This window comes from Seriola aureovittata, chromosome 1 (genome assembly GCF_021018895.1).
Source record: "Seriola aureovittata isolate HTS-2021-v1 ecotype China chromosome 1, ASM2101889v1, whole genome shotgun sequence".
In the NCBI taxonomy this organism is placed as follows: domain Eukaryota; kingdom Metazoa; phylum Chordata; class Actinopteri; order Carangiformes; family Carangidae; genus Seriola; species Seriola aureovittata.
In genome coordinates, this window is record NC_079364.1 from 28,940,938 (window position 1) to 28,947,855 (window position 6,918).

Genomic DNA, 6,918 nt, shown 5'->3' on the forward strand with positions numbered 1-6,918 from the left:
CTTATACTTTTTATCCATGTAGTTACATAGGCTGTTGTAGTTTATCTCACATTTGATCATCTGATCAAAATATAATCATTTGATCATACTGTTATTAAGAACAGTGATGTCAATGTAAAGGAATAGTTTGATGTTTGCCAAATAAGCTTAGTCACTTTCTTGCTGAGAGTTAGGTGAGAACATCGATACCACTCTCATACCTGTCTTTGAAATATAAGGTTACAGTCAGCAGGAGCTTAGCAAAAAGTCCAAAGGTTTATTTCAGATCAATGACCCTTTCAAGTCATTTGAATTTAATTTCTGCAACAGTCGGATGTCTTAAAAGTCTGATTTGTTGACTGTGCAATAAGAACATCCCATGGTTTCAGTGCGTGGCTGGGGACTTTTTTTTATAGCACTGTGTTCAGCTCTTTTAGTCACAAGCTCATTCCAGGCAAAGTCTAACCTCAACGCTGAATTAAGATACTCTGTGAGCATGAAATTTAACATATAATTTACATGCACAAATGCGCGGCTGTTGTCTAAAGTGTGGGTGAATGAGGGCTGACTGCGGACGGTTGGGCGAGAAGAAAGTCTTTCATGAGACTGAGTAAGTCATTGAGGAATGGTGGAAGGGAGGCCTGGATGTTTTAGTTGTAGAAAGTCTGTAATCATGTTAAATGAGACTGAGACAAACACATAGCTCTGCTTGTGCCAGCCAGACCTGTCCCTGCATGCTCCCTACAGTTCTGGAAGCAGAGTGGCAGAAACAGATGGTACGCTGCCTGGAGTGTCAACACTACCCCCACCACAATAAAGATGTTAAAATGAATTGGAGAATAAATACTCATTTGCAAGTGGCAATCAATACAAGGATCAATATGCTAATGTCTGCTGTGCTTTCTCTCTGCTTATTGGGTGTCAGGTGTGTGTTCAGGAAAATGATGTGAGAAACAGACTAAAGCTCCAAGCTGCAATGTGTGTTCTCCCTTTGTTTTGTCTCTCTTTGTCATGTACACACACGTCCCTCCCATCGCAATATCACAGCCAGGGTCCACCAGCTGGTCTCTGGCAGGACACACACTTGTCACCATGGTGACAAAGCCGGGCAGATTAGGACCCGTGTGTGGTTTATTGCTTGTGTGTGATGCTGGTTTAACAATCTTTTAATAATGCATAAAGGCGAGACAGTGTGTATGTCCTTCTGTGTGTGTGTGTGTGTGTGTGCGTGTGTGTGTGTGTGCGTGTGTGTGTGTGTGTGTGTGTGTGTGTGTGTGTCTGTGTGTGTGTGTGTGAGTGTGTCTGTGTGTGTGTGTGTGTGCGTGTGAGTGTGTCTGTGTGTGTGAGTGTGTCTGTGTGTGTGTGTGTGTGTGTATGTGTGTGTGCGTGTGAGTGTGTCTGTGTGTGTGTATGTGTGTGTGTGTGTGTGTGTGTTTGTCTGTCTAGCCCACATAGCCTGCAGATTTCCGTGTCTGTACTCCAGACAAAGAGGCAGAATAAACAGAGATGAGAGATAAAAAATGCAGAGAAATTGTCTGTAAAACAAAACTCACCACATATTTTGTATTGTATATGTAGCGTGTAATATGCTGTTAGGCACAAATCCTCATAAACTACTCAATGTTTTGTCTAATTTGTCGTATTTTACAGCAACAGTCCATAAAGCGCTCTCTGTTGCCTGCCAGGACACAAAGGGGAAGGTTTTTAAGAGTTTTAAAGGACAGTGAGGAGAAAATACAGGGAAGGCTGAACAAGGAGTTAAAGATAAGCTGCATGATTTCTCAGACTACCTGCCACTCAAACCACAGCTTCTTTTAAAATCTCTTGTTACTGAAAAAACTGTGTGGAGAGAATTTCAGCATCTTTTGGTGTATTTTTCACTATACCAGGTGTTAATGCAGAATACAGTGTGTAAAAATAGAGATGTCAGAAATTGAAGGTGCTTTACTTCCCAGGTGGAACTGCTGTAAACTGTAAGGTCACTGTTCACTGTAACATTTGCATTGCAGTTTTATAAGCATCTGAATGCCTACTTGTAAAATGTAATCAATACTGAATAGAGAATGATGCAATGCGATGATAGCATTGAAATATTTTACTTTGAAAGTCGGTAGTGTACAGCCGGTGGTCAGTTTGGTTTTTTTTGAGCACGAACCTTAACAGGCTTACTGACCACAGAAAGTTCCATAGAGTTAAGGGGAACTGCAGAGTCTGGTCATAACTGTCTGAGGTTATTCTCACTTAGTGACTTTCACATACAAATAGTCAGTAGTCAATTTTTTTGAACTGCACCACTTGAAAGTAATGGAAATTTCAAAGAGAAGAATTCAAACCAGATAAATTCATTTATTATTTGTATTTAAAGTTCAACCTGAAGTATTTGTGATTAAATTTCACAATTAGGTTCTCAGTTGCGTATAAGGTTTAAACCTTTACGGCCTTTTTTTGCTTTCGAGTGAGCTCAGTATATTGGAAACTGAACATGATGTTCTGACATCCTGAGCTTCTCTCATGTGCTAAACTTTGTAAACTGCACTTTAACGTTAACATTAGTTTGCTCTCTCTCAAAACAGCCATTCTTGGACCCAGAGAGCCTGAAGGGGCCCTCGCTGAGGAATCTGGTAAATTGTAGTTCTTTGTGGGCTTCAGGGGTCCTTTTCAGTCATTAGCCTCTAAATGAGTTATTTTCACCTGAACACACAGGAGCTCTTCTTTTGCAGCTACTGTGGCTTAGTGTTGGATTAAGGTAGGTTATTTGCCTAGTGTTTGTTATTAATACTCAATGAGGCCTCAAAGGGCTGTATGTGAGCATTATGTCTACTGTAAATTGTTTTTTGCATATTTTAGTATGTTTTAATGAACTCATTTTTCCACAGGCATTTCATGTGATTAATAATGTCTGTATAGCTTTGTATAAATGATCTGGAGCACCACAAGCCTAGGTCAGCACATATCTGCATACAGGGGCAACATTTACACTGACACTTGAAATGAAATGACCAAAAAGGATTCAAACACAGCATGCAAACAAACCATCATAATTATGTAGCAAGAAATAACTTGATAACAACGATGCGTTAACTTCAGACTGATGTGAACAGTTGCAACAAAACTGGGTGAAATATACTTGAACACAAAACTCCAAAGTTGGAGTGGATGGATGGCTGAACTTGTGACAGGTGTAGAGCTGATTCAAACCCCTGTAAAATCTTTTATTTTTTATGACAGAGCTGTAAAGTCATTTAAACCACAGTGGATGTAGCCCTGAGACCCAAAAGGCTCTGAGACCATTGTTGCTCAAGTTAACAAGAAAGGGGCTCCTACGAGTGTCTTAACCTCAGTGAGAGTGAAATCGAGTACGGGGATTTTAGAACATTACGCTGAGATGCAGAGATAGTGGAGGAATCCACATCAAGGTCTTTTTTTTTTTTTAAGCTTAAGTTTTTATTGAACTTTTACAGGCATGGCACAAGACAATCTCAACATGGTACTCCACACATGGATAGATAGAATAGGCGACAGACAGACACTCGATACAAGAAAAATAACCACACACCTCCAAGTACAAGCATCCAGAAATCCATACCTTTAACAAAACATGAAAAAATAAAACCAAAATATCAATCCACCTTCATATAATCCCAAAACCTACCCCAAGGGGTCAACCCTCCCCCCCTGTCGTCACTCAGCCTATAAAGCATACATTCATATGATGCTGTCTCAGTCATCGCATATATCCACTCTTTCACCCGTGGAGCCTCAGGTGCTTTCCAGTGTCTCAAAATTACTCTGCATGCCGTCGACGTACCCACAGAGACAACAGAAAAATCCCTCCTGTCCGCAGTGGGCAGCCGGGATCTATCCCCCAGTAAGCAGAGCTCCGGGTTCAAAGAAATTTCTGATCCAAACTGATTACTCAAAATTTTCCGGACCCGAGTCCAGAAAGACCTGATCAAAGCACACTCCCACATACAATGAAGGAAAGTTCCAGTTTCTTTTTTGCATTTCCAACACAAATCATCACCCACAAGTTTCATTGTATACAGTCGAGATGGTGTATAATAGTATCTATGTAAAACATTGTACTGTGTAAGTTTTCCTCTCGCTTCTCTGCCAAATCATCTTTAGCTGGTTGGAATCACTGCTGAGAGAAGAATTAGCAATTTTGTAAAATTGTGAAGCGTTACGTTTAACAGGCGGGAGTTTCATGTATTCTAGCATCGCATTATCAGCATCATTGTATGGCCGTGAGCCGATACAACTCCTCAATTGCAAGAATTTCCAGAAATGACCTTTCCCCACCAAACTAAATTTCTGCATCATCACATCATGTGACAAGAATACACCATTTTCAAAAAGATCACCAATCTTGTTCAAACCTTTTGAATGCCATTGTTCCCAATAAACTGATTTCCTTCCAATACAAACATCAGGGTTATACCACAGTGAAGAGTATCTCTGTAGGGTGTGCGTAACTTTAAACATTTTATGCACCCTGGTCCAGACATCCCTCACATCAAGGTCTATAATGAAATGTGTCATGTTTTTTCAGTGCAGCTCCTTGTGCATCAACTGTTTTTTTCAGCATACAGTGTGTTATTGGTAATACCTTGAGTATTGGGTAGTGTCTTATTCTAACGAGGGCAGTGTTTCCCCTCACTCCGCAGCTTATTTGCACAGTTACAGTGTAAACAGTCATTGACTGACGGAACCCTTCATTAACAATGTGATATTTGTGCTTGATGGATTTAAGAATATTTGCTTTTGTATGTTATCCTTTAGTGTTTGCTGGTGAGAAACCATAATAGCAGGATGTGAAATCATCTACTAAACACAAAGCGCTGTTATATTACCTGTCAGGCAACTTGACCGTGTCACATGATAGACCACAGAAGTATTTTGTTCAAGTTCAGACTGTCACAGATCCTTTTGACCATATTTGGAGCTTTTGACAGTAGAAGCCAGGGGCCAACATAAAAGTGTAAGACATTGTTCGCTGCTAACAAAATGCTCTGCTCTGCTGCACCCTGCCCCGTTAACACCAGGCCTAATAGTTCATCTATTAAGGAAGTACCCCAGTCACCGACGGAGTCTATTCTATATATGGATTTTACATGGAGATGGATGATAAGATAACAAACCTGTGTAGGCTTGAGTTTGTCTGCTGACTCCCACTCTGTCTTGTGCTGCTGCTTTTTATGTGTGTGTCTGTCCACCCACCCACCACCACCACATTCACCTTTTCATCAAGCCTTTTTCTCACTCTGACTCTCTCTGTCCTCCATTGGGTCACAAATTTAATGTCACTTTTGCCTGTGACCGTAGTTTGTGTGTGTGTGTGTGTGTGTGTGTGACTGTGAGAGTGTGAGAGTGAGAGTGTGTGTCTGATTCCAAGCACACCTGTCATCACCGAGACAGTAGCCCCTTTATTACTCGAGCCCGCACAGTTCAACTGACAAATCCTGCTCCAGACATGCGCTCAACCACTCACGTAGACAGTTGAACAGAGTAGAGGAACCAGGTGTTGAATTCCCCCCTCCCCCCTCTCTGTTTCATTTTTCCCTTTAGAAACCAGAATTAGAGTGTTTAAGGTTGAGTATTTAAAGTTGAAAATGTACTTTAAGGCACGAACAATGACATCAGATAACGCCGTGGGTTTAAACATTAACCTACTTTATCACCTGCAGCTTCAGGTGAGTACAGATTTTTGCGCACAGCAGAATACAAAGACATCTAAAAGTCCAGTTTATTTACATTTTATTTACTTGGCAAATTTCATTGACGAGGAAACACCACGTACTTTACATAAAACTTACTAAACTAAAACTAAAGTACAAACACAATACGCTGCACATAAAAAGCTTTTACACATGAACCAACATACACGTGCATAGGTCATACAATAAGGTTCTTCCCTTCCGTGTTTGGTTCACTTCAAGAGGACTAATCCCAAAAATCTGAGACCTTGTTGGCTCATATTGTAACACAGCCAGAAAATGTACTGTGATCCCATTAGGAGCTTTAAAGTTAAAATGTAGTCGGAAAAAGGAGCAGAATACAAGAGCAGGAAAATGGGTTTGTATTGATTTCATCTCTTTGTAAAGAATGAAATCACAAGTGCTCATTCTATAGTCACAAGAAATGCTATGTACAATGTTTGGTGGTTAGAGTGACAATACTAATATTATCTGTTTCAGTGAAATTTGTTCATGAAAGGAATCAATAATCTGATGAAGCTGATGATGTATCAGTTCTCTGTTGTAGCTGTTCAGTCTGAATATCTCATTGAGGCTTCAGTTTAGTCTTTTGCCATTTATGCTAATTAAACAGCTTCCGACTTAAAACCGTTTTACGGGTCTCATCGTTTACCCAAGAGGCTTTACCTTTCCCAGCAGAAGGTGCCTGTTTTCAGAAGCAGTTATCAATACTTTTCTTTTTGTTTTGTTTTGTTTTGTTTTTTCCTCTTCTTTTTCATTTCTACAAACTTCAAAGCCACCTCATGATGAAACTGTAGTCTGCGGTGACTGCTGAAACTTTTCAGCATGCCAGCTGCTTGTGGCACTGAAGTGGTAGTGGCATAGTTGCACTGAAGTCACTGGTAAGGCTTTAGGAGATAACAAAGTCAACATGTTCCTCTATCAATAGACATAAACATAGATTGATAAGGCTCCCAAAGGCACTAAGTGGCTCTTATTTGAAAACTTATGTAATATCCTGGATTGAACTCTAACCTCATGCCTGAACAGAGCAAGTCTTAACACAATGAGTAATATACATCCAGTTATACATTTGAGGGGGGTATAGGATGTAATAGCAAAGATTAATATAGTAAAGGGTTATTATGGGTCAAAACCAATGTCATTAAGTGATTATTTCTTCATTAATTAAACACCGAAGGCAATGCAACACAGAGGTCTGTCAGCTTCTTAGATTGAGAGT